Source organism: Oryctolagus cuniculus, chromosome 19, assembly GCF_964237555.1.
Source record: "Oryctolagus cuniculus chromosome 19, mOryCun1.1, whole genome shotgun sequence".
Lineage (NCBI taxonomy): Eukaryota > Metazoa > Chordata > Mammalia > Lagomorpha > Leporidae > Oryctolagus > Oryctolagus cuniculus.
The window spans coordinates 66,007,641-66,035,218 of record NC_091450.1 but is presented as its reverse complement, the minus strand read 5'-3'; the positions used below and the strand labels follow the sequence as shown (position 1 = coordinate 66,035,218).

Here is a 27,578-nt window from a genome sequence, read left to right as displayed (position 1 = left end):
CCCCATTGGCTCGGTCGCCTCCTCCCGGCCCCGCCCCCACAGGCGCGCGGCCCAACCGCCCCGAAAGGAGTGAATCGGGAAGGGCGGGGAAGGCGCGCGCGGGCGCGGAGGGAGGGGGCGGAGCGCGCAACCGCCGGGAAGGCCCGGCTGCCGGCGGAGACGGAGGCGGTGCGGCGCGCGTGGCGGGCGAGGCCGAGGGCAGGGGCGGGGCCAGGGGACGGGAGGGGCGTGGCAAGGCGCGGGGGAGCGGGAGGACCTTCGGGGGCCGTTGCGATGAATCTATTTCAGACACCACAGTGCGTGACTGGACAAGCCCTGGGCCCCGCCTCCTGGGGGGTGGCAATCAATTACCATCCTCTTTTTCCTTTTTTGTCCTTATCACTTGATATTTCTGACCCAATCTGAATTAACCGCGTCCGATGCCCGGAGCAACAGAGCCAGGTTCCCATGACCTGATCGTCCCCAGCACCACCTCCAGGCACCTGTGTTAAACATGTGCAAAACTTTGTGGGGTTTTTAACGTGCAGAACTAGTTTTTAAATTAAAAAAAAAAAAAAGATTTTAAGTGACTTAAGAATGCCTTGCTTCTAAGCTGAATTCGAGGTTGCTTACCATAATCCATATACTGTAGAAAAACAAATAAACTAAAAAATCACAAAGACGAGAAAGACAAGACAGAGTAACCAGGAGTTAAGAACACGGAGACCAGCAGACCACAGGGGCTGCCCAGTTACTAAAACCAAGTCAGAAATTTGTTTCTGAGCTTCCTGGTGGTCAAAACTGGAAGGAAAACCCATGGAAGTGCATCTCACTGTTTAATCATCAGCACACGGTTCCTGGACACTGCCAGCTTTTCCCAGGATGCAGCTCTCCAAGTTCCAGGAGCTTTAGGTAGTGATTTTGAGTGATAAACAATGTCCTGGTAGCAGTTATCTGCTGGGTAACGAGTCACTCCAACTTTTGTAGCTTAAAACAGACGATAAAATGTTCTCACAGTTTCCGAAGGTTAGGGATCTGGGTGCGGCTTCACTGGGTCCTCTGGCTCCAAGTCTCCTTGGTGGCTGCAGCCAGGTTGACAGCTGGAGCTGCTGTCATCTCAAGGCTGGAGAATCGTGTTTCCAGCTCTCTCCTGTGCTGTTGTTGGCAGGCCTCGGGTCTTCTCTGGCTGTTGGCTGCAGATATCAGTTCTTCTCCACTTGTACCTCTCCCTAAGAAGCAGCTGGCTTCCCCCAGGGCAAGGCTTGAGAGAGAGAGAGAGAGAGAGATTACAATTTTTGGATAATATAATTAATCTTGCAAGTGACATCCCATCGCTTTTACAGATTCTGTTACTTAGAAGATAGTCCCTGGGTCCAGCCCACACTCCGAGGCAAAGGATGAGCAGGGCACAGGGTGTGAACACCCGGAGAAGGGGATTAAGGGCTGTCGGCCATGGTCCTCAAAAAGATCCCCACTCTAAATCTAAGTGGACTCTCCAGCCTGCAACTCCCTCCTGCTAGATTCCTTCACTCAGTGCATGAGATTATTGATCGATTGGCTTCTTTCGCTCACCATTATGCCTGTGAGGTTTATCTGCCCTGTTACACATAGCAATTATTATTCCGCATTACTGTGTAAATCGTCCATTCTATGAATGACCACACCATTTTATTTAGCCACTCTGTTGATGGGCATTTGGTCCGTTTTTTAGCTATTACGAAAAAGCTGCCATGAACACTCCTCAAATGTCTTTGGGTGGATACAAGCGCTTAGTTCTATTGGGAATACATACAGGGCAAAATGACTGAATGAGATGGTATTAGTAAAGACCGCCTTTGTCGATTCAGTTGCTCCAGGAAACAGATGCCAAGGTGGAATTGGATGTGCAAGAGACTTACCAGGGACAATGTGAAGGATAGAAGAGGGAGGGAGCAACAGTAGACAAGGACAGCCTCCAGACCACAGATCAATTGAACAATTTGTCTCTGCCCTGCAGGTCAAATTCCCAGAGAGGGGAATATAGGGCTTTTGGGTTTTTTGTTTGTTGGTTTGGTTTGGTTTCATTTGTTTTTTTTTTTTTAGAGTGGCAGATACTACTCACTGATTGTTTGGAAATTGTGGGTGACTGCTCTGCCCGAATTTTTGCTGCCTGTTCTGCAACACACAAGTCAGCCTCGTTCTACCACTCTCTCCAGTTCCAGGGCTGTGTATAATAACATTCGACCTCGCCTTGGTTTCTAACATGCTCAGGTTAACCCTAATGATCTCAACTTCCTTTTCATGTCGTCTCCTGGCATGCATACCCAAAACATCCAGTCCTGTTGGAACAAATGTAAAGGAAAGTACAAGACCACAAGAGGAGTTTGTTGCAATACGTCGGATTCATTATTTGGGGGCACAATGGATTGGGAAATAAGGCTTTCAGTTCCCTTTGACCGCAGATATCAGAGCAATTTCCTGCTAATTAATATGTGCTTTGACTTTGGATTTTAGTAAGTTTTAGTACAAATATCCAAGAACAAAATCTTTTACTGAATATATATTAGAGACAAATTGTTCAAGCAATCCCAAGCCTGACAACTGTGAGAGCCCTACAGTCTCAGTCAGGCTGTTGAGGAGCATTATAGGAGCTCTATGCAAGGCCCGGGTGGCCTGAATCTAGTACCCCAACCTTTCAGTCATTGGCATGCCTCAGCAGGAGCACAGTGGTGGGCTCACAGGTGGAGCAGCTACAGGCTGGTGGCCAACCAGCCCCCCTTGCAGCAGGCTCTCTTGAAATGAGATTCCAGTGGGATACCACCATGAGGGCCAGACTACCAGTTTTTCCAAAGTGGCTATAACACTTTCAACCCCAACTAGCAATGTATGGGAGTCCCCATCACTCCACTTCTTCAGCAACCCTTGGCATTGTCCATGCTTTTAATTTCCACATTTTGGTGGCTCCATAGAGGGATCACATTGTGGTTTCAAAATTACCTTTCCAGGGCCAGCACTGTGGCGTACTGCATCTGCTGGTTCACTCCCCAGTTGGCCTCAACGGCTGGAGCTGTGCAGATCCAAAGCCTGGAGCCAGGAGTTTCCTCCAGGTCTCCACGCGGATACAGGGGCCCAAGGACTTGGGCCATCTTCTACTGCTTTCCCAGGCCGTAGCAGAGAGCTGGATCAGAAGTGGAACAGCTGAGACTTGAACCAGTGGCCATATGGGATGCCAGCACTACAGACAGCAGCTTCACCTGCTATGCCACAGTGCCAGCCCCACAAAGAGCTTTTTATCCATTGGTTCACTCCCCAAAAGCCCGCAACAGCTGGCGGTGGGCCAAGCTGAAGCCAGGAGTCTGAAACTCCAACTAGTTCTCTCCTGTGAGTGGCAGGGACTCAGGTATTTAAGCTATCATCTGGTTTAAGAGGTCTTTCTATATTCTGATACAAATACTTTGTCAGATGTGTGTCTTTTTTTATTATTTGTTTGTTTTGTTTTTTAAAGATTTATTTATTTGGGCCAGTGCTGTGGCTCACTTGGTTAATCCTCCACCTGTGGTGCCGGCATCCCATATGGGCACCAGGTTCTAGTCTTGGTTGCTCCTCTTCCAGGCCAGCTCTCTGCTGTGGCCCGGGAAGGCAGTGGAGGATGGCCCAAGTGCTTGGGTCCTGCACCCGCATGGGAGACCAGGAGGAAGCACCTGGCTCCTGGCTTCAGATGGGTGCAGCTCCGGCCGTTGTGGCCATTTGGGGAGTGAACCAATGGAAGGAAGACCTTTCTCTCTGTCTCTCTCACTGTCTGTAACTCTGCCTGTCAAATACATAAATAAAATCTTTAAAAATTTATTGCAAAGATCTTCTCCCACACTTGCCTGCCTGTCCACTTTCTTAATGCTCTTTTTGATCGAACAAGAGAGCTGACTTCTTTGAATTCCTCATACACATTCCACTACCTCTTATCTCAGAGCTTGCACAAGCATATCCACAGCAGAGCTAGCTCTTCTTCCTGGAAGACTTTCCCATGGCTCTGCTAATAGTCAGGACTGGTGACAGAAACCCAGCTCACCAGGCAAAGGACTCAAGAATAAAATTCATGGGAGGCTGTTGTTTTGGAATAAGCCCCTGCACTCAGCCCAGCAGGGCAAACCAAAATGGAGTCACTCGTGGCACATTCCAGTGTCATTGAACTAAATTATTTATCTGACTTTCTATGAAATCAGGAGAGTAGTGCTACTCAAATTCCCAAATAGGCCAGTTTTAGCAGGCATGATGAAGAAGGCTCCCTCTGCTTTCAGTCTTTCAGGGAAAGTCACCTTAATAACACAGTGTTAACCAATCTGGTTTTTTGTATTATGCGGTTTCCTTGTTCCTGAACAAGCTGCAACATAGAAACCAACCATTCTGCCATGCATAGCAGATCGCCCAGATCTACACCTTTAGATTAAGCATCGCTTGATTCATGGGTAGCTGGAAAGAAGGGGTCCTGGGGGTGGCAGCCTGTATAGACCAACAGGACCAGCCCTCCCAAAGAACAAGACGTTGGTCTGGAAAGCAGGAAAGAGAAATTGGAGAGCTAAAGCTGGAGGTGAATCCGTTCATTTGTTTCACAAGTATTTATTGAGTACCTATTTCATGCTGGGCACAGTCGCAGAGGTTGGGACCACAAGGGAGAAGATGATTGACAGGTGTTTAAGTTTTTTTTTCCCCCTCTTAGAATATTGTCCCCGGTTCTTCAACACTGGTACCAAGAAGGAGATCTGCGTTGGCTCAATTCACCATGCCAGAACCAGAAATCTGAAAAGGATTCTACAAACTTGCTCATGGCCTACACTTGCTTTGCTGAGTCGGAATTCTGTGCTCTGCATTTTCAGCCAACGTTTCAGGTCTTAGCAAGGACAGAACAGAGTCCTCACGGTGTGACAGTAGCTGATCAGAAATCTTTCCATAGCAGCATCTGACCACCCCAGGCCTCCCCACATCCTTCGGGGAATCACCCCTAGAAGAGATCGTCCTACTGAGAGGAGAAGGATTTGTCATCTTTGCATCCAAGGGAAGAGGGATTCCGTTATCATCCCATTATTGTCAGTCCACACAAAATGCTCCTTTTAAAGGCTGGACAAGGACTGGCCCAAGAAACATCCTTTGCATGCAGATGGCCTGCTGAGCCTCCAGGCAGAGAAGATGTCTCTATAGCACATTCCTGCACACTAGGCGGTAAGTTCTATTGAAACTTCCCAAGATCTGTACAAGATAGTTGTCATGAGCTCCACTTTTCATGTTAGAAAAATAAGTCTCAGAAGGCTAAGAGCCCAATTACTGCAATCAGTAGAGCTCCAAGTAGCAGCCAGGCCCGTCTGAGTATAGTGTTTCTCTTCTCACCAGCACCTCTGACTTCTCCGTGCTAAACCACACGCAAGGGGATGCAGATGCTCTGTTCATTACCCAGGAATGAATGGATCATGTTTCCCAACCTTCCCTTCGGTCCTGTTTCAAAAGCAGCCATGACTTCCCCCACCAGGCCTCCCATCCCTTTCATTCCATTCTAAGTCCTTTGCCTGTGTGAACTTGTTTCATACCAAGAACAACTTTTAAAGTGGGAACTGGTGTTTTGCTGTGTTTTGCAGATAAGGAAACAGGCTCAGAGAGATGAAGCAAGAGCTAGGAAGTTGCAGGACTAGGATTCACACCCCATCAGTCTGGCTCCCCGATTCATGCTGTTAACCTCTGTGCCATGAGTTAACACGGAGAAATAGGATTTTACCACCGCTTCACTTACTATGTGTTTTACTTACTTACCTTGTTTATGTCTGTCTCTCCCAGGAGATTGTAAGCCCCATGAGGACACAGCTCTGTCTGTCTCGTTAACTACTGAATCCAGAACAGAGCCTGTGGGCCAGTGCTGTGCTGCAGCAGGTTAAGCTGAGGCTTAGGACACAGGTATCCCATACTGGAGTGCTGATAAGTCCGGCTACTCCAGTTCCAATCCAGTTCCCTGCTGATGAACCTGGTAAAGCTGCAGAAGATGGCGCAAGTGCTTGGGTTCCTGCCACCAATGGTGGAGACCTGGATGGAGTTCCAGGTTCCTATGTTCAGCTTGGCCTAGCCTGGGCTGTTGCTGCCATTTCAGGAGTGAACCAGTGGATAGAAGAGCTCTCTCTCTCTCTCGCTCTCTCTCTCTCTCTCTCTTTGCCTTTCAAATAAATATTTTTTAAAACCACATAGAATAGGACCTAGCAAAGATATTTTGAATGAATGAGTAAATGAATGAACACTCAGAAATGTCAACCATAGTATCTTTGCACAAATAGTAGGTCTACAGCAAGCCTCTTTCCCCAAATTAAAGGAAAATCCTACCCACAAAGATTAAGAGTTTCCCCATTCACGACAAAAAGGCAAGAGCTTTTAATAGATGTTTTGCCCTCTCTACCTTCACTTCACTTTTCTTTTTTTAAAAAGAGTTATTTATTTATTTGAAAGTCAGAGTTATACAGAGAGAGAAGAGAGAGAGAGAGAGAGAGAGAGAGAGAGAGAGAGAGAGAGAGAAGTCTTCCATCTGCTGGTTCACTCTCCAACTGGCCGCAATGGCTGGAGCTGTGCCAACCCAAAGCCAGAATCCAGGAGCCAGGAGCTTCTTCCAGGTCTCTTACGAGGGTGCAGGGGCCCAAGGACTTGGGCCATCTTCTACTGCTTTCCTAGGCCATAGCAGAGAGCTGGATCAGAAGTGGAGCAGCCAGGACTCAAATCGGTGCCCATATGGGATGCTGGCACTGCGGGCAGCAGCTTTTCCCACTACACCACAGCACCAGCCCCCACTTTACCTTTCTTATGTCCTCTGCTTTCCTGGGGATACCAGTGTCCAGGTGGACAGCCAGAAAACTCCCTGGTTCACTGTTCCATATCTTCTTCTGTGGCTGCCCCACTTAAACTGCCCACAGGAATGGCCCTTGCAATCCTTTTGAATGACTAGAATTCTGAAATCTCAAACTTCAAGATTCTTTCTTTTAAATTTGTATTTATTTGAAAGAGTAACAGAGAAAGGAGAGAGGGAGGGAGGGACGGAGGGAGAGAGAGAGAGAGATCAGCCATCTGCTGGTTCACTCCTACAACTAGGGACTGAGCAAGGCCAAAGCTGGGAGAAAGACACTTAGTCTAAGTCTTACACATGGTTGCTAGAGACTCAAGTGCCTGAACCATCAAGTACTGCCTCCCAGGGTGTGCATTAGCAGGAAGCTGGAATCAGAAGTTGAGTCAGACCTTGAACCCAGACACTACAGTATGGGATGTGGGCACCTGGACACAATATGGGATGTCTTGACCACTCAATCAAATGCCTACCCCTCAAACTCAAACTTCAATATTCTGTTCTTGATACTTACCCTCTGTGGCAAATTATGTTTTCCAAGATGATCACAACGAGAACGCCCAGTCCCCATGCTGTTCTTCCATGTGATATTAACAGTGGGTCTGTGCTGCTTACCCTGGTCTCTGAGAGGGTTTGTGGCTGCAGAAGTAGTGCCATGTGCCTTCGGAGGCCAGTTCACAAAAGCTGAGGCTATTTGTCTGTGGCCTTCCTGGGATGCTTGCTCTTTGCACCCTGCCTCCAAGCTGTGAGGAAGCCCAGACCACACAAGGAGGCTGCATTTAATCTTCCAGTCAACAGATGGATCTCAGGTCTCAGATGACAACAGCTAGCCCGGTCACCACCTGTGGAATGAAGAAGCCCCCAGCAGGAGACTCCACATGAAAACCACCTTGCTGAACCCAGTCAACTCCCAGAATCACAAAAAGAAAAAAGACTGTGGTTTTTAGCTTCTGAAATCATGGGGCTGTGCACTGTGTTCTAAGAGGAACTGAAAGACCTTCCTTCCCTTCTGGTTCTCTGGTGCTCTGACTCACCACACCAGCCTCTCTCTCTGGAGACCCGCTCTGCCCTAGTCAATGTTTACCCCAGAAGAGGATTGGGGTATTCTCCTGGTCTCTGTGACTATTCCTAGACCATATTTTTTTTCGGACAGGCAGAGTAAGACAGTGAGAGAGAGAAAGACAGAGAGAAAGGTCTTCCTTTTTCCATTGGTTCACCCCCCAAATGGCCACAATGGCCAGAGCTGCAGTGATCCAAAGCCAGGAGCCAGGTGCTTATCCTGGTCTCCCATGGGGTGCAGGGCCCAAGCACTTGGGCCATCCTCCACTGCACTCCCTGGCCACAGCAGAGAGCTGGCCTGGAAGAAGGGCAACCGGGACAGAATCCGGCACCCCGACTGGGACTAGAACCCGGTGTGCCGGCGCCGCAGGCGGAGGATTAGCCTAGTGAGCTGTGGTGCTGGCCTCCTAGACCATGTTTCATCTTCTTTGGCTAACCCAAATGTCTCTGAACCCTCTAGCTTTCTGTTCTCCCGAATCCTGCATCCCTCGTGTGACTGCAGAAAACCCTGACTTTTTTCTCTTTCTAAGGATTCCTGAGATCTCCACAGGAGCTCATGCGCCATCCATAAAGAGGTGAGTTAATTGGGGCCAGCACTGTGGCATCCCAGGTGAGCGCCAGTTTGAGTCCTTGCTGCTCCACTTCCAACCCAGTTCCCTGCTAATGTGCCTGGAAAGCAGCGGAGGATGGCCCAAGTCCTTGTGCCCCTGCACCCACAGAAGAGAATCAGTAGAAGCTCCTGGCTTCTGGTTTTGGCCTGGCCCAGCCCCAGTCATTGCAGCCATTTGGGGACTGAATCAGCAGATGGAAGACCTCTCTCTCTCTCTCTCTCTTCTCTCTCTCTGACCTTCAATTAAATAAATAAATAAATATTTTTAAAAATAAAATGAAAAAATAAAAATTAAATAAAAAAAGAGGTCAGCTGATTTGTCCCCACTCCACTCCAGCCTGTATAAGAACAAGGACAAGGACACTTTTGAGCTAATCAGCATTCATGCTCTCTGTTGAAAGGAAAACATATAATAAATAAACCCATCCCCAAATGCTGAATTCCTGGTGGGCCTCTGTGTTAAAAGTAACTTTCAAACATCACTCCTACTAATGTTTATCATGTTGTTTATTTTTACAACTTCCTAATTAGAGACTCCCTAAGATATTCTAGGCAGCTCCTCAGTAAGTCACAGGAAGCACAAGAATAAGTTGTTCAAAAAAATTAACAGGGGCTGGTGTTGTGACACAGCAGGTTAGATGCCTGCATCCCATATGGGCACAGGTTCAAATCCCACCATTTCAGCCATTTGGGGAGGGAACCAGTGGATAAATTTGTTTCTCCCCTTCTCTCTGAAACTCTGCCTTTCAAATAAATAAATAAATCTTTTTAAAAATTAACAAAAGGCGTTGCCTTCTTTTATACTTCAGTTGGAGATGTTTCCAGATTTCATGAGTCTTGTTGGTCCAATGTTTTTTGAGGACAGATTTCTCTGTGTTGAGAACAGTGTCCCTTGATGAGTTGCAAACAGCACAGAGAAACTCTTCTGTCTTACATAAGAATTATTTTCTCAAAAGCATATTGAACAAAGACAAATTTTGAGCATCAGAGTCCCTGGTCTGGAGTAAGTGCAGAGGGCAGGACTGTGCTGGGTTAAGGGCATGCGTTGGAAGCCCAGCTCTGCCACTTTTCGAGTGGTGCATGCCTGCCCAGATGTTCAAGCACCCTTTGCCTAAGTATCTTCATCTGGTACCTGCCTCAGAGAGAGAGGAGGATTAAAATCCTGGCACATAGAAGCATCTGATAAATGCTAGTTATTGTTACCTTAATCCCTGTCTCTATGGTGAAAGAAAAATATAGCATTGGGTGAAATTAAACTCTTCCAGAAGCAAAGGCTTAAAATAAACTGCTCTTCAAAAACTAAAATTATCATATCGGGTAAATGCTATCCAAAATTTAACTAATCCATATTCCAATAAGTCCATGAAATCCATAAATTGATGCAGTAATGGAGAACTTTCATTATTATTATTACTATTATTTGAATGGCAGAGTGACAGAGAGAGAGATCTTCCATCTGATGGTTTACTCCCCAAATGACTGCCATAGCCAGTGCTGGGCCAGGCTCCAATCAGGATCTCTGAACTACAATTGGGTCTCCTACAAAGGTGGCAGGGGCCCATGTGTTTGAGCCATCACTTGTTACTTTCCCAGGCACATTAGCACAGAGCTGGATCAGAAGCAGAGCAGCCAAGACTTGAACTGGCCCTCCATTTTGGGATACTGTGGTCACAAACAGAGAGGCTTAACCTGCTGCACCACAATGCTGGCCCGGGTTTCTTGAAACATTTAGCAACTGACTTAAAATGCAGATTCTTGGGCTTTGCTTCCTGCCTGATTGCCATCAGAGGAGAAGCCTAGAAATATGTATTTTTTTGCAAAAGTCCTGCAGGTGATCCTTATAATTGCGCAAATTCAGATAGTAACACTGAAGGGTTGGTGAGTGTGTTGATTTTCCTGGGCGGGGTAATTTGTAAGCCCTATCTTCAATATTTCTCCAGTTTAAAATGATGTTGGCCACAGAGGAGCTTTTCTCAAATTTTAATGTGCTTAAGAATCATTTGGAGAGTTGTGAAAAATTCAGATTCCTGCTCCTATCCACAGAGATGCAGATCCAGAGAGCTGGGCTGCACTCAGAGATCTACATTTAACCACCCCCTTTCCTCCAAGGTGAGTCTCTGAGAGCCACTTGTGAGTTTATTGCCCTTTGTATACTAGGAAAAAGTCAGGTATCTTTTTTAAAGGAAAAGGTTTGGCTTTGCTGTGTCATTTAAATATCCTAGACCTCATTAAACTGCAGATATAAACAAAGTGACATTAAGATTATACCTGAATTTTGATTGTGCAAGAATCGGCGGCCCAAACTCAATCCCTAATGCAACGGTGTTGGAAGTGAGTCCTTTGGGGAGTAAACTCTTAGGTCCTTAGAACTCCACCCTCACAGACTGTCATTATAATGATATTTAAAAAGGATTTTCCAGGGAGAGTTTTGACTCCCTATCCCCCTCCGGCCCCTCCACCAAGTGAGTCACAGTGCTCCTCCCCTACTCAGGATATAGCACAAGACATGGGAGAGCAGCCTCACCAGACAAGGAACATTCTAGAACTTTCCAATCTCCAGAACTGTGGGAAGTACAATTCTCTATAAATTACCCAGGCTCAGGTGCCTTGTTACGACAGCACAAAAACTAGGTGCACTGGAAATCTCAAAACAAAACAAAACAAAACACCACTGCAGGTATGTCTGTTGATTACTTTGTTGCTCACCAGCCTCAGTACTCACACCTCAGCTCTGCTGTTAACTCACACTTGTTACTCAGCTATTGCTACATTGCAAATTATCCCCAAGTTAGAGGCTTAAAGCAATCATCTTGTCTTGCACATAGCTGTGAGTTGGGGGCTGCCTCAGTGTTTGGAACTGCAACAGCAGGGCCTGGAGCAGATGGGATGGTGCAGTATTTCTCTCTCTTGGCTTCAGAACCTCTCCATGTAGATTAGTTTGGGCTTCCTCAGGGACTGCTCCCCCAAGTAGTTCAGGGTTGTTATTCCAATAAACAAAGTGAAAACTGCACCCCTTCTCTGACCTAGCCTTTGGGAGACACATTGCCTCAATTCTGCTGTGTTCTATTGGTTGCGAGAGCCAGAAGCCTGGCCAGATTCAAGAGGTGGGGAACAGGGATCCATTCTATTCCCCGTCTGTACCCCTTCTCTCAGCAGCAGGGGGATCAAGGTCACATTATAGAATAGCAAGGAGGGTAATAGACATTGTGGCTGCATCTTTGGTAAATATAATCAGCTATATAACCTGTGTTAAGCCTTAGTCTCTCATATGTAAAAGGAGGATAATGACATGTGCCTAACAGGATCACAGTGAGAGCTAGGTGAATAGCGACACGGAAAGCACTAGAATGGTATGTGGCCAGTGGCTATCAAGAAGCTGGATCAGAAGCAGAGGTGGGACTCAAAACCAGGCACCAAACCCTACATCCTCCATACAGACTGGCTGCAGAACCCCGCCTCTGCCTCCATGCAGCATACGGATTGCTATCCACCCAAAACTCCAGCAGACATCCCCAACGTTGCCCCGAGAGGATCCACTTCTGAGCTGGCCTGACCGCATATTCTGCTGTCAATCCACCTCCACGGATTCCCCCTGACACCAATATTCATGCAAAGTAAATAAAACAATCCAACAATAATATGCCTGCCCCCTCCCCCTCTCAGCACTGTGCTAGGCTATGGAGAGTTGGGGACTGTTGTCTGTCCCCCAAACTGAGGGGTGATAGTAAAACCATACATGCAACCCCCACGCGTGACAGTTTTTCCCTATGGAACAAAGACACTCTCAGGATAGGTGCTGATATCAGGCCCCCATACTGTTCCTCTTGGACCCCTGCTGCTCCCCACCTCACTCGGGTGCTTTCTAAACATCTGCCTACTGTGCCAGTTGCCATTAGGATTACAGTAAAGTCCTCAGTCTGATTTTTTTCTGGTGTGTCTCAAATCCTTCCTTCAAATTCATGTATTTCTAAATTGTGAACAGAAGTGGAGTTGGCATAGCAGGCATTATGGAGCACTAGGTTAAGCTGTCGCTTGAGATACCCAGATCCCATATTGGAGTGCCTGGGTTCAAGTCCCACCTCCACCTCTGAGTCAGCTTCTTGCCAATGTGCACCTGGGGAGGCAGCAGATGATGGCTTAAGTACTTGGGTCTCTGCCCCCAACATGGATATCTAGATGGAGTTCCTGGCTCTGATCTGGCCCAGTCCTGGCTGTTGCAGGCATTTGAGGAGAGAACTAGCAAATGCAAGATCTCTCTCTCTCTCTCTCTCTCTCTCTCTCTCTCTCTTTCTCTTTTAAATAAACAAACTTCAAAAAACAAAAACAGAAAAGCAAGGTTGGCTTTCCCCAGGGCCCCCTGTCTGTCAGAAGAAGCCGGTGACTACTTAGGAGAAAGGGAGCCACTTATGTTCAGGCACTGAACACATTTAAGTCCCAGCTGCTGTAATACCCCACCCTCCATCCAGGATACCCTGCCACACCTACCAGAACCCTTCAGCCATTTCCCCATTCAGGAGGTGCCCATGGATTCAGCAGAGAGTCTTCAGGCTCAGAGAGACCTGGGGCACTCTATATATCAAGAAAACCCGGGAATCCAGCCCCGCTGCAAGTGGACATCCTACTCTCCTATAGTTGCACAGGATCTAAACCTCTCCTGTTCAAGCAAGCTCCCACCTCCCAGTGAAAGAGATGGAAACACCAAATGCAAGGGTACTTCAATTTTGGAGGGGCTATGCCTGGTGACACAGTGAGTTAAGCAGAAGCTTTGAGTCCCAGCTGTTCCACTTCTGATCCAGCCTCCTGCTAATGCACCTGGGAAATCCATGGAAGATCACCTGAGTCCCTGGTTCCCAGCCATCCACGTGGGAGACCAGGATGGAGCTCCAGGCTCCTGGCTTCAGCCTGGCCCAGCCCTGGCCATTGGAGCCATTTGGGGAATGAACTGGGAGATGGAAGGTCTTTCTCTGTTCCCTTCTCTCTCTCTCTCTCTCTCTCTCTGTCACACTGCTTTATAAATAAATAAATAAATCTATCTATCTATCTATCTATCTATCTTAGCAGCAGCCAAAAAAAATAGTTTGTGGGGAAAAAAAGTGGAAGTTAACAGATAAGTTTATTTTGGTGCAAAAAAATGTTGGAATCCATACACGTGAGAGGTCTTCAAAAAGGTCACAGAAAATGCTTATTGTGAAAAAAAAATTTATGCATGGATTTCAAACGTTTTTACAACAAAATACACTTATCTTTTTATTCCTTTTTGTAATGAACTTTCCTAAATGCAAATGTGGGGAGACCCAGAGATCTTGGGTCAGGGACAGTAGGTGAACCTGCATGGTATCTACATCTAGTTTCTGGACGTGTCCTGGTGCCAGGGGCAGTGTCTGCCATTGGTGAAGACAGCCAGGGCAGCAGGGCCACTTCAGAACAGCTCCCAGATGGGACCCGAGCCTTTGTGCCAGCTGTAGAGCCTGTCATCAGACCGTCCAGAAGTTCCACACTATTGGATATCCTTTCCAGAAATTCCTTTTCTTCTTGAGTTAACCAGAGTTTACTGTGACACGTTTGCCCATGGGGGCCTGACCAGTCGCAGCACGCTGAACATTGTTTAACTCGAGAGACCTCACCACACAGGGACCTCAGCAGGGATGCAGCATCTACAAGGATGCAGCAAGCTCCACGGGGGTGAGGCCTGCCCAGAGGTGGTGGGCACCACCCAAGGAAGCCAGAACAGAGGGAAGAGCATGGTTGGCACCCAGTGGACGCAAACCTGCCAGTCCTACCACTTTGAAGGCTCCCTACGAGAGGAAAAGAAAGAGCTTACAATAGCAGTTGGAGGTAATAACCAGGGGCATTGGGGTATGCATTACTTTTTTTTAATTTTAGGAATTTTTTTGACAGGCAGAGTGGACAGTGAGAGAGAGAGAAACTGAGAGAGAGGTCTTCCTTTTCCGTTGGTTCATCCCCCCAACGGCCACCGCGGCTGGTGCGCTGCGTCTGGCACACCGCGCTGATCCAAAGCCAGGAGCCAGGTGCTTCTTCCTGGTCTACTATGCGGGTGCAGGGCCCAAGCACTTGGGCCATCCTCCACTGCACTCCCGGGCCACAGCAAAGAGCTGGACTGGAAGAGGAGCAACCGGGACAGCGCCCCGACCGGGACTAGAACCCGGGGTGCCAGCACCGCAGGCGGAGGATTAGCCTATTGAGCCGCAGCGCCAGCCTTTCTTTTCTTTTTTTTTTTTTTTTAAACACTTATTTGCCATGAATTCATGAAGAATAGGTTCTGGAGCTTAGACTTCTTTCCACTTTTTCTTATAGAGTGAGTTTCTTTGGATGGAGCAAGCTGGTGCTTCAGTTGAACCAGGTATCTTTCTTTTTGGCTGTTTTTTTTTTTTAAGATTTATTTATTATTTATTTGAAAGGCAGAGTTACAGAGAAGCAGAGGCAGAGAGAGAGAGAGACAGAGAGAGAAATCTTCCATCTGCTGATTCAGTCCCCAGATGGCCGCAACGGCTGGAGCTGGGCCAATCCAAAGCCAGGAGCCAGGAGCCAGGAGTTTTTTCCAGGTCTCCCACGTGGGTACCCAGGAAGAAGGACTTGGACCATCTCTACTGCTTTCCCAGGACACAGCAGAGAGTGGATCAGAAGTGGAGCAGCCGGGACTTGAGCTGTGCCCATATGGGATGCTGGCACTGCACGCAGCAGCTTTACCCACTATGCCACAGAGCCAGTCCCGGAACATTACTTCTGAATCAAGCAATTTATTTTTTTTAATATTTATTTATTTATTTATTTGAAAGCCAGAGTTACACCAAGAGAGGAGAGGCAGAGAGAGAGAGGGGGAGAGAGAGAGAGAGAGAGAGAGAGAGGCCTTCCATCCACTGGTTCACTCCCCAATTGGCCACAACGGCTGGAGCTGTGTCAATCCGAAGCCAGGAGCCAGGAGCTTCTTCTGGGTCTTCCTTGTGGGTGCAGGGGCTCAAGGACTTGGACCGTCCTCCATTGCTTTCCCAGGCCATAGCAGAGAGCTGGACAGGAAGTGGAACAGCTGGGTCTCGAATCTGCGCCCATATGGGATGCCGGTGCTTCAGGCCAGGGCATTAACCCACTGTGCCACAGTGCTAGCCCCGCAATTTATTTTTCAAAACTGCAAAGTTGGGCAGTTGAAGAGCTGATTCCATATCCTACTGAATTCTTAGAAAACTATATTGCAGGGCCGGCTCTGTGGTGTAGTGGGTGCTGGTTCAAGTCCCAGCAGCTCCACTTCTGATCCAGCTCTTTGCTATGGTCTGGGAGAACAGTAGAAGATGGCCCAAGGCCTTGGGCCCCTGCACCCATGTGGGAGACCTAGAAGAAGCTCCTGGATCCTGGCTTTGGATCAGTGCAGCTCCGGCTGTTGTGGCCATCTAGGGAATGGACCAGCGGATGCAAGACCTCTCTTTCTCTACCTCTCCTTCTCTTTGTGTAACTCTGACTTTCAAATAAATAAATATATCTTTAAAAAAAAAAAAACTATGTTGCTTTTTGTCTCTGATCTATTTTCTTGAATAAATTAGGTAATTATCTAATCACTTATATTTGGTAAGATTGGTAAAGTACCTCTAACATTAACATTTTAGTTAGTGTAAAATATCATAAGCTCCCTTCCCATATATGTGGTACATAATTATCTCAGTAGGAAAAATTTATCATGATCTAATGAAAAGGAGCACAACCCAGTGTAAATATACCCTTTATTAAGTGGTGAAGTATTATAAAACATGTTACGTGAAATGCTTCCTCTCTCTATGAAGGAATACATATAGCTAATATTACATTAAGTCCCATAAATCTAGACAAAATATTTTATAATTGGTAAATAAAAAGACAAAAATAAAAGACAAAGTTCTATGATCTTTGAGAAAAGACATTTATTCAACATCTCCAACTGTGGGCAAATAAATATTTTCACTCCTGTATTTTAAATTACTACCAAAATATTGTATCTTTCTACAAGCAACAGAAAACAAGCGTGCAGTATCCAGAAAGTTTTTCTGACAAAGGTGTCAAGTCTTTGAAGGTACACCCAAATTTTTATTTCCTGAATAAGGGCACTATAATTTTAGGTTAAAGTTATTGTAAGCAGTTCAAGCAAAAATGCACATTGTTTACATTTTAAAGCAAGTAATTTTTTTTAAAGATTTATTTATTTATTTGAAAGTCAGAGAGGAGAGGCAAAGAGAGAGAGAAAGACAGAGAGATAAAGAGACAGAGAGAGGTCTTTCATCTGCTGGTTCACTCCCCAATTGGCCACAACGGCTGGAGCTGCATAGATCCGAAGCCAGGATCCAGGAGGTTCTTCCAGGTCTCCCACGAGGGTGCAGGGGCCCAAGTCCTTGGGCCATCTTCTACTGCTTTCCCAGGTCATAGCAGAGAGCTGGATCGGAAGTGGAGCAGCCGGAACTCGAATTGGCGCCCATATAGCTTTACCTGTTATGTCATAGCGCCAGCCCCGCAAGCAATTTTGATAATGTTTAATTAAAGTGTAAGTATAAATGTGAACCCGTTGAAACATTTATTAACAGCTCTTGGAAAGGCTCACAAATCAACAAGTAATGGAATAACTGAAAAATAATGAAAGCATGAGACTATAAGCAGTGTTTGGTGACAAATCCAAAAATATCTTCAAGAGATTTTAAAGAACATAAAAACACAGCTTTATGATTCCAAGTTTGAAAACCTAGCAGCAAAACAATCTATTTGCATATAATGGAATGCAATGAGTATTTGTTCATAAGACTCTGAAAGTCTTGAAACTATTATACATAAACCAGAATGGAATCCATTAGGATAAATGATTTAAAGATGTCCAGAGTAGCTTACCAAGAACTACTAGACACTCTCACCTGTTATCACCGAACCTTAAGCAAGCTTATGCAAAACTGTGTTCTGGATAGCTGAGTCTTATGACTCCCCAATAACAAGCTCAGATAAGACAGATCAGACCTAAAAGATAAGCAGTTGCCCAAGAAACATAGGTTGCACGAAATCGCCTAGCCAAGTGTTGGGTGCCAACAGTTAACCCAACTCCAGTGAAAATACATATCATTCCAACACTAATGTATGCACAGCAGGGTCTTCGTGGAAGTGCACTGTCCACGGAGGAGATTGCTTTGCAGTGTGGGCATTTTGCCAGAGTGTTGAACCTCAGTTCCATCCACAGGAATGTGCTTCCACAGTGTCCACACACAACCCTTGGACCTTCTTGTTGGGTTGGCAGAGCAGGTTGAGCTGGCTGTTCAGAAGTAAGCATTATTGGGCCAAGGGTGATTATGTGTCTACAGCTGGGTCTTGGACATCCTGTTCGCCGAGATGTGTCCTTACAAATGAGGAGACAATTACAAGGGCATCTAACATATTTCTTCCCTGATGGTGGGTTTTTGATTGGCGTGGCTTCATTGCAGACCATGCCCTTAGTCACAGGCTGGTGAAGTTTGCCATCCAAATTGATGAGAGACTGGCATGTACGGCAATTTACTACTGGAATACCGCTGCATCTGGATTAGCAACAGCCATATATGGAGGTGGGAGTTCCGTGCTGGGGCTGCTTTCTTGCAAATATGGTGGGACTGGGGGAGTGACATTCCCTGAATACAATGCTGATAGCAATGGTGAGCCTTCGTCCACCCTGTCCACAGCCATGACTGCAGCAGCGGCAGGCCAGAGAGAGGCTGAGCCAAGTTACAGCAGAGGTGGAGGCAGAGGTGGAGGTGGCGGCTCCTGGCTGTTCTTTAAAAAAAAAAAAAAAACTGATTATGTATTTTTAGGTAAGGCAGAGTGGCAGAGACGGATTGGGGACAGAGATGTCTTCCAACTACTGGTTCATAACCTGGCAACAGCCAGGTTGAAGCCAGGAGCCAGGAACTCCATTTGGGTCTCCCATGTGGGTGGCAGGGACTCATCCACTGCTTTCCCAGGCACGTTAGCCGGGAGCTGGATTGGAAGCAGAGTAGCTAGGACTTGAACCAGCACTCTGGTCTGAGATGCTGGTGTTCCAAGCGAAGTCTTAACCTGCTGCACCCCAACACCCAACCCTTCTTTCTCTTTCTGATCATTTTTCTTCATACTGAAGTTTCAGGAGCTGTCTCAGCTCCTAAGAGTACTTAATATGCTCAGTACACACACTAATTTCTTTAGCAAGAAGCTTGCCCTTACCTTGTTGACAACGCCAAGAGCATGCTGGGTAACACTGTAGACTCTTCCAGGGTTGCCACGGTAGCACTTCTGGTCATTCCTTTTGGAACGGCACCCATTCTATTGATGCCTATGGTATCACCTTATCACACACAGATTCACATATGTGTAGCTAAAGGAATAACTGCGTTTGGGGCTGGTGCTGTGGTGTAGCAGGTAAAGCCACCACCTGCAGTGCCCACATTCCATATGGGCACCAGTTCAAGACCCGGCTGCTCCACTTCTGATCCAGCTCTCTTTTGTGGCCTGGGAGAACAGTAGAAGATGGCCCAAGTCCTTGGGCCCTTGCACCCGTGTGGGAGACCCAGAAAAAGCTCCTGGCTCCTGGCTTCGGATCAGCTCAGCTCCAGCCGTTGGGGCCAACTGGGGAGTGAACCAGCAGATGGAAGACCTCTCTTTCTCTCTCTGCCTCTCGTTCTCTCTCTTTGTAACTCTGACTTTCAAATAAATAAATAAATATTTAAAAAAAGAAAAAGAACTGAGGCTGAGAGGGAAAGAGCTCTGGGATTTGTTTCAAGTTTTCATTGGGATGTATCTGTTGTTCTTTAAACGCTCTAATGTCTTTACCTATGGCAAGCAATGTAGGAAAGAGACAGGGTGAGAGTAAAAAAGAGGCAGAAAAAGAAAAAAAGGGAAAACAAAAACAGAAATAAGGAAAATAAAGGTGATACTATTGCTCTCCGACAACTCTGGAAAATTGAGACAGTGGCGTGACATGTCCACGCTGAGCCCTTCAGGGTGTGCTGGTGGCTTCCCCACAATCCCAAGGGAGACCTAATGTTCCTTTCCCAGTCAAGTAACCTCAATTTAGGGATGTCCCCAAAATACGGAGAAAGGAGTTCAGGGTTCTGGCAGTGGTGGGCCACTCAACCTGTCTCAGCCTCAGTGTGGTCAAAGGGAAAAAAGAAGGGAGGACTTGGACTTAGGCTCCTTTTGGGTACAAATTCAAATGTTCTTGTAATTGACAACAGATCTTGGTAAGAAATAAGAATGGGAATAGGAGTGGGAGGAGGAAGCGGGGGTGGGAGTGTGGGGGGCAGGGCAGGTAGGGTGGGAAGAATCACTATGTTCCTAAAGTTGTATTTATGAAATGTATGGAGTTTGCATACCTTAAATAAAAATGTTCGTTTTTAAAAAAAAAAAAAAACAGAAATAAGAAAAAATTCCGGATGTGTAAATGCTCACCACAGGAAACATAATCAGAACAAACTGGAAGTGCTGAGTCAGAGCCCAGCCAGACCAGGAAGGGGTGACTGAGGACCCAGAGCTTCCTCCTAACCCAGGTGAACTGCTCCCCCGACCCTGAATCTGCTCACACCAGCAGCTTGCTGCACAGCCAGCCAGTCTTGTGCCAGTAAATTAAACCTGTTTATTTCATGAGAATGAAAAAGTGAATGACTGTTTTGTGGGCTACAGAATGTGACTCTAGGGGCTGAGTCTCCTCTTGTAGCACTGGCATCCAGTATGGTCCCAGCTGCGCCACTTCCAATCCAGCTCCCTGCTAATGCGCCTGGGAAAAGCAGAAATGGCCCAAGTGCTTGGGCCCCTGCACCTATGTGGGAGACCCGGAGGAAGCTCCTGGCTCCTGGCTTTGGACTGGCCCTGTTCCAGCCATTGCAGCCATTTGGGCAGTGAACCAGTAGATAAAGGAACTTTTTCTCTTTCCTTCTCTCTTTCTCTGCCTTTCAAGTAAAATAAAGAAATATTTGGCCTAATTTAAAAAGTAATATGGAATATGAAGAATGTTTCTGTAACTATTAGTCCATGTATTTGGACATATAAAATACCAAGATCTTTCTAAGGAGTACATTGTAAAGTAAGTAATGAGAATGTCTAGTACAACAAAGACCAGACATCAAAGTCAGCAGTTAAAAATTCCAGGACCAAGAAAACAAAGGAATCAAAAGAAAGTGGGGGTGGGGGGGCGCCGCTGTGAGGTAGTCAGTGAAGCCGCCACCTGCAGTACTGGCACCCCATATGGATGCTGGTCAGGTTCCAGCTACTCCACTTCCGATCCAGCTCTCTGCTGTGGCCTGGGAAAGCAGTGGAACATGGCCCAAGTCTTTGGACCCCTGCACCCGCATGGGAGACCCGGAGGAGGCTCCTGGCTCCTGGCTTTGGATCGGCTCAGCTCTGGCCTTTACAACCATCTAGGGAATGAACCAGCGGATGGAAGACCTCTCTCTCTCTCTCTCTCTCTCTGTCTGCCTCTGCCTCTCTGTAACCATGCCTTTGAAATAAAATAACTAAATCTTAAAAAAAAAAAAAAAATGGAAGGCCCTAGTGCTTTATTCCTTTGATCTTCAGGACATTTTTTTCATTTCCAATTCTGAATTTGGCAAGGAGAGTGAACTGTGGCCTGGTGACTGGCAGACAGCATTTCAGAGTTCACAGCATGCATGGGAAACATAGCCTTAGCCAAAGCTGTGGCATCATGCTTGGCCTCTCACCACATTCACAGGACTTGGCTCAAAATAACTTGATACAAATCGACTCCAGCTTCAAAGGAGAAAATATAGCTCCCAAGATGTTCAGGAAAAAGATAATTAGGATTATTAAAAATCAATGAAGGAAGGAGAAAAGAAGGGAGGGAGGGAGACAGAAGGGTCCCTTGGCCATAAACTCCTGCCCAGTTCTGGGCAAGTGACAAGATTCCAAGAATAGGCGGGAGGTCTACCTCCAGGACCCAGGTATGGTTTTGGATGTGCGGGCCTATTGGAAAATAAATCTCACTCACTAACTCATAGAACTGACCTGATGAAAGGATCTCAGGGAACATGTGCTCTCCCCTCCTCGTTTGAAAGACGAGGAAACTGGAACTAAGGAGATGATTCAAGTCCCTCCCTGGGCGGAGAAGCGCTGCTCCAAGGTCAGCTGTTAGCATCCGGGGTCTGCCAAGGGACAATTCCCAGGAGCGCGTCCTGCCTGCATGCTCCAAGATCCTTTAGAACAGCTTAAGACAGCACTGATGTGTCTCTACCTCAGAGGACAGCCAGCTTGTCCTTTGCCTTTTGCACCCCTTCAGGCAAGTGGTATGTCTCAACTCCGTGTTTGTGCAAATCCTTGAGCAGCACAAGCTTCTGAGCTGAGAGACTCTCCACTCTGCAATGGAGGGCAAAGGCTTGGAAGGCTTGGCCCAGCTTCAAGCTCCTTCCCCCGTCGGAGGTAGCAGGAAAAAAAAATTTATTTTTTGCACATGGTGAGAGTGAGACCAGGATCATCAAACAGAGGTGAAGTTACTTTACTCTTGAAGTAAAAGAAATTACATTTAAGGGATGGGTGTTGTGGTGCAGCAGGTTAACGCTCTGGCCTGAAGCACTGGCATACCATATGGACTCCGGTTAGAGACCTGGCTGCTCCACTTCCGATCCAGCTCTCTGCTATGGCCTGGGAAAGTCCTTGGGCCCCTGCACCCACGTGGGAGACTGGGAAGAAGCACCTGGCTCCTGGTTTCAGCCTGGCCCAATATGAGGAGTGAACCAGCAGATGGAAGACTTCTCTCTCTCTCTCTGCCTCTTTTCTCTCTGTGTGACTCTGACTTTCAAATAAATAAATATTTAAAAAAGAAAAGAAAAGAAATTTCATGCTAAGAGACCAGGAAAAGGAGAAAATAGAGGGGGCAAATGGCAACATTTCAGAGTGGAGCTGATATTTTTATGAGACATAAATGTTTTTTAGACTCTTTGTAATTTAAAAATTGCCCTTGGAAATACAATTAATATTTACTCTCTATGATTTCCTAATACAAGAAAAGAAGTGAGCAGGAGGGAGGGAGGAACAGAAGCAGAACTTGAGTAGAATCAAGGGAAATCCCCAAAAAAGTTGAGAGTCTGATCCAAGTTCTTGCTCCCCCTTTTCTCGCCTTCGATTCTATATTTAGCACAAGGAAGGATTCCAGGCCCTATTTTGGCTTATCTCTTCTATTCCTAAATCATGCTTGTTCCTCAAGTATTTAATGAGGGAGGGAAGCCATGAGCTAGTACAATCTGTTCCCCACCACCCCTGGAATTTTCCACATGCAAATAGGACACAATGAAATCAGACAATGCAAACATTCTCACCAAGGCAGCCAAGGGATGCCTTTGTTCTGGTGAACCAGAATGAAGTTTAACTAAATACACTGGGGAGCAACTTAAGCAAAGTGGAAATGCAAAAACGTTTTCCACTTCCAGATATAGCAAAACACGTTAGGAATAGCTTTTTGGTCTAAGAAAATCCAGTGACTTACAAAGGATCATTTCCATCGTGGTCTAATGAGATCACAGTTTATGGAAGTTAATAATGATCAAAGTTAATGAAAAAGATGCCTCGGTATTTTGTTGTCTTTAAAAGTGTGTCCTGTTTTGATTATAAGGCAATTAAATGCTTAAACATTTTTAGAATCATGGAAAAAAAAATACTGGGGTCAGTTAAAAGGAAGTGCAGAATCACATTAGTCAGTGTCTAAGTTAACTGTTTTGTACAATCTCCTTGTTTAAAAGACAGAGCTTGGGGCCAGCATTGTGGCACCATGGGTTAATCCTCCACCTGTGACACATGCATCCAGTATGAGCACTGGTCGGAGTCCTGGCTGCTCCACTTCTGATCTAGGTCCCTGCTGATGCACCTAGGAAAGCAGGAAGATGGCCCAAGTGCTTGGGCCCCTGCCACCCACATAGGAGACCCAGATGGAGTCCCAGGCTCCTGACTTTGGTCTGATTCAGCCCTGGTCATTGTGGTCATCTGGAGAGTGAACCATCAGGTGGAAGATCTCTCTTCCTCTATGTCTCTCCCTTGCTCTCTCTTTGCAACTCTACCTTTCAAATAAATAAATAAATCTTTAAAAAAAGTTCAAAGAAACTGGAAAAGAAAATTCTTAGTTAGATGTATTACTGGAAATAAAACCAATCTAGAGCTTCGTATACGAGCAAATCTGACTGCTCTCTCGGCTCTTCCTTTTCCCCTTGGCTGGCTCCTTCTCCAAGTGTGGGTTTCATTTCCAAACACGGGAAGAGAAGTGTTTGGGAGAACTTTCGCTATTTTAGAGTCTGTTGCTGCCGAACAGCTGTTTGGGATCAGAACCAAGATAACACAGCACCTGAGAGCCTGTGGCCCTGGCTTGTGGCTGTGCAAACTCAGGTAGCATGCTCTCCTGGACTGAGAGATCCTCTGCTGCCTATGGAACCGGTGGAACAGGCACACGAGGAGAGGCAGGTCTCCATCTCCAGATCCAAGCAATGAATGAAGATGTCGACTGGAGGACCCAACACTTTCCATGAAGCCTCCCAACCCTGAGCCCACAGAGGGAGGGTCAGAGTGAAGGGATCTGAGGCTGAGCTCTGTTTTTTTTTTTTTTCTTTAGATTTATTTTATTTATTTGAAAGACAGAGCTGCAGAGAGAGGTAGAGACAGAGAGAGAGGACCTCCATCCAATGGTTCACACCCCAGATGACCACAATGGCCGGAGCTGTGTTGATCTGAAGCCAAGAGCCAGAAACTTCTTCCAGCTCTCCCACGCAGGTATAGGGGCCCAAGGACTTGGGCCATCTTCCACTGCTTTCCCAGGCCATAGCAGAGAGCTGGATCGGAAGAGGAGCAGCTGGGACTAGAACTGGCACCCATATGGGATGCCAGTGCTTCAGGCCAGGGCTTTAACCCACTGCGCCACAGTGCTGGCCCTGAGCCCTGGTTTTTTTGTTTGTTTGTGTTGTTGTTGTTTTCCTAAGGCCCTGATCAACACTTGGCCTAGAGTGATCAAAGGACATTGAGGTAGAAGTGGCTCATCAGTTGTCCTAGTCCCACACTTGCTACTCCACGTCCAGTCTCTCAATGAGCATCTGGAATGTTCTTTTCAACAAAAATCAGATAAGTTACTCCCTATCTCAAATCTGCCAATATCTCCTCACAGCTCTCAGAATAAACAACAAAGACCTCACTGGGGTCTCAGGAACCCATTCCAGTCTGGGCTCTGTTTGCCCTCTGACCTCATCTCCGGCCTCCTTTCTGCACTTGGCTACACTGGGCTTCACCACTGCTTCTCAAACACGCTTTGCATTTGCTGTTCTGTCTGCTGGCAGATTCTCGAATCTTCATGCGGCTGCATCTCTCGCTTCATCCAGATGTTTCCTTGAGTGTCCTGCTCAGAGAGGCCTTTCCTGACCACTGCATCTAAAACAGTCCCCCATTGCATTGGTTTTCTTCTACTTTATTTTTCTCCATAGACTTACCCAAACATTACACTGGGGATCTCAGCCTTATAGTGCGTTTACCCCTATCTTCTAGGAGAAGGAATCTTAAACGTGTAGTTATTTATATATTTGAAAGGCAAAGTAACAGAGATGGGAGAAGACAGACAGAGAGAAAGAGATGAAAGAGATCTTCCTGGGGCTGGTGCTGTGGTGTAGTGGGCAAAGCCACTGCCTGAAGTACTGGCATTCCATATGGGCACTGGTTCAAGTCCTGGCTGCTCCACTTCCGATCTAGCTCTCTGCTATGACCTGGGAAAGCAGTAGAAGATGGCCCAAGTCCTTGGGCCCCTGCACCTGTGTGGGAGTCCTGGAAGAAGCTTCTGGTTCCTGGCTTCGGATCAGCACAGCTCCAGCCATTGTGGTCATTTGAGGAGTGAACTGGCAGATGGAACACCTCTCTCTCTGCCTCTCCTTCTCTCTCTGACTTTCAAATAAATAAATAAACCTTAAAAAAAAAAAAAGGAAGAAAGAGATCTTCCATCCACTGATTCACTTGAACTTGATGAGTGAGTGGTGATGACCCCAAAAAAAGTGTCATTTTCTTCTAATTAGTTCAGATTCAATTTCCTCTTAAATAGATGCCAACTGAGAAACATCTCAGTGTCAGGTAGGAACATACGTAGAAATGTAAAGGTGACAAATCACAAAATCTCCCTCCCTTGATCCACATTCACTCTAAAGGTATTTCCTGTGGTGCAGTGGATAAAGCTGCCACCTGCAACGCGGCATCCCGTATGGCTGCCAGTTTGTGTCCTGCCTGCTCCACTTCCAAGCCAGCTCCCTACTGATGGTCTGAGAAAACCAGCAGAAGATGGCCCAAGTACTTGGGCCCCTGCCACCCACACGTGCGAGACCCACATGAAGCTCCTGGCTCCTGGCTTCAGCCTGGCCCAGCCCCGGCTGATTCGGCCGTCTGGGGAATGAACCAGCAGATGGAAGATCTCTCTCTCTCTCTCTCTGTAACTCTTTCAAATAAATAAATAAATCTTTTTAAAAAAGATATTTCCTGTGTATGTACTATGTGCCAAGTTAGGCTCTGAGAACAACCAAGATTCCTGCTAAATGGAGCTCATTTTCTCCCTGGGTAGGAAGACAAATTAAACAAATAAGCAATTAATTAACAAGCTGATTTTTGAATGCAACATCTGCTCCAAGGGCACTAAGCAGGCTGATGTGATAGGAAGGAGAACGAGAGCCTCCCGTCACAGAATTCTCTGCTGAGGAATGAAACATGGGAAAGATCTAGCCATGGCAAGAACTATGGGAAGCCCATTTCAGGCAGGGAAGAGCATGTGCAAAGGCCCTGAACGCTTGGAGATAAGGGAGCAGAAAAGAAGCCCCTGTGCTTGCAAAATGGTGGGCAAGAGGAAAAGGGTAGAAGGTGACAGGCCAGACCAGATTATGTTAGGATCTGTTTTTTGTTTGTTTGTTTTGTTGTTGTTGCTTTGTTTTTTATAGAAAGCTTTTACTGGGAGCTGGCGCTGTGGCACAGTGGGTTAAAGCCCTGGCCTGAAGTGCTGGCATACCATATGGGCACCGGTTCTAGTCCCAGCTGCTCCTCTTCCAATCCAGCTCTCTGCTATGGCCTGGGAAGACAATCGGAGATGACCCAAGTCCTTGGGTCTCTGCACCATGTGGGAGACCTGGAAGAAGCTCCTGGCTCCTGGCTTCAGATCGGTGCAGCTCCAGCCGTTGCAGCCATCTGGGGAGTGAACCATTGGATGGAAGACCTCTCTCTCTGTCTCTACTCTCTCTATAACTCTGTCTTTCAAATAAATAAAAAAATCTTAAAAAAGAAAGCTTTTATTTAATAAATATAAATTTCATAGGTACAGCTTTAGGTGGTTCTTCCCCCCATAACCACCCTCCCACCCACAAACCATCCCATCTCCTACTCCCTCTCCCATCCCATTCTTCCTTAAGATTCATTTTTAATTAGCTTTATATACAGAAGATCAATTCTATACTAAGTAAAGATTTCAACCGTTTGCACCTACACAGACACACAAAGTATAAAGTACTATTGGAAGACTAGTTTTACCGTTAATTCTCATAGTACAACACATAAAGGATAGAGGTCCTACATGGGGAGCAAGTACACAGTGACTCCTGTTGTTGATTTAAATAGAATCTGGTTTTGATGTTTCTTGCATTTTAAAGGATTCCTGTCTCTTTAAAAATTATTGATTTATTTGAGAAGCAGAAAGACAAGAAAAAGAGTCAGGCAGAGATAGAGAAATCTCCCATCTACTAGTTCACCCCCCAAATACCCACAATGGCCAGAGCTAGGCCAGGCCAAAGCCAGGAGCTGGGAACTCAATTCAGGTCTCCTGCATGGATGGCAAGAACACAACTACTTGATCCATCACCACTCTCTCTCAAGGTTTGCAATAGTAGGAAGCTGGAATCAGAAGCTTAAGCCAGGGCTCAGATCTTGGCACTATGATATGGGATATGGATATCCCAAGGGGCATATTAGCTACTACACCAAACACCCACTTCTGGTATTTTTTTTGTTAAAGATTTATTTATTTATTTGAAAGTCAGAGTTACACAGAGAGAGGAGAGGCAGAGAGAGAGAAAGAGAGGTTTTCCATCTGCTGGTTCACTCCCTAGTTGGCTGCAATAGCCG

At 46.5% G+C, this 27,578-nt stretch overlaps 1 pseudogene; it reads right to left on the bottom strand.

Annotated features, from left to right (window-relative positions):
- Positions 1-17,263: 17,263 nt before the first annotated feature.
- Positions 17,264-27,578, bottom strand: part of LOC108175751 (type 2 phosphatidylinositol 4,5-bisphosphate 4-phosphatase pseudogene) — a 79,382-nt pseudogene continuing 69,067 nt past the window's right edge.